Here is a 1138-nt window from a genome sequence, read left to right as displayed (position 1 = left end):
CACACACACACACACACACACACACACACACACACACACGCCCTCGAACGCCTTGGAACTGGCCTGTAACTCATTGTGATCCTCCTGCCTCAGCCTCCTGAGTTCTACCATTAAAGGTGTGCAGAACTACCCCCGGCCTTAATAAGAATTCTCTTGAAGAAATTGTTTCTTGTGGGGAAAAAAAAAAATTAAAGAGTCTTCATTTCAGGGGGTGGGGTGGGGGGGGGAGAAGAACTGAGCATTTTAGTGAGTCTCCTGTCTTATCCCATAAGGCCAGCAGGGGGCACTAGCTTGTCATCTTCACAGAAGCTGGAGCCCCGTTGATAATGTAGTCTGGGAATCGGTAAGTGGCCCAGATTTGTGCTTTCCCCCAAATGCCAGACCCTATCCTATGGAGTGGTTAACTCACATGCTTTCTATTAGAGGCCCAAAGTGGCATATGTAACGGGGTCATTGGGAGACTTAAAAGTTGGCAGATATTCTGAGCTATTAAAGGGTCAGTTGGTAGAACGTATACTTAGCAGGCAGGGATTTCTGAATTCAGTTCCCGACACTGCAGGAATGGGGTGTGATGGCGAATGCCTGTAATCCCAGCACTCAGGAGGTGGAGGTAGACCAGAATTCAAGGTCGTCCTTAGTTATATACTGAGTTCCAGCCGGCCTGAAGTAGGTGAGATCCCCCACCATCCTCACCCCCACTCCCCTCAACCAAAACGAAGCAGAAAAGAATATTCTGGAAGCATTAGGTGTAATTGAGGAGGATCATGGGATACTGGACTGCCTGGGCTGACTAGAGACCTGCTTCAAAAAAATACAAACAAGCAAACGAATTTCAAGGGGATGGGTGCTTTCTTCCCTCCCGATGCTGGAGGGAAAGTTTTGTAGACGGCCCTCCTGTCAGTCCGTGGTCAGTACCTTGGGATACCAGCCATCAGGTGGGAGGGACTGAGTGCTGCCCGCGTGGAGTCCTTTTCCTAACTGAACCACAGCAGGTTTGTTGAGACAACAGTAGACCTGATGGAGACCCATCCACTAACAGGTATAGAAAGCACCATCAGCCCGAGCAGTCCAGCACGGATCCCGCACAGCCACAGGCACCAAAGAACACGAGCATGACTCTTCTTTTTTTTTTTTTTTT

This window comes from Mus pahari, chromosome 7, assembly GCF_900095145.1.
Source record: "Mus pahari chromosome 7, PAHARI_EIJ_v1.1, whole genome shotgun sequence".
NCBI lineage: Eukaryota > Metazoa > Chordata > Mammalia > Rodentia > Muridae > Mus > Mus pahari.
The sequence above is the reverse complement of the archived record's forward strand: the minus strand, read 5'-3'. Positions refer to the sequence as shown.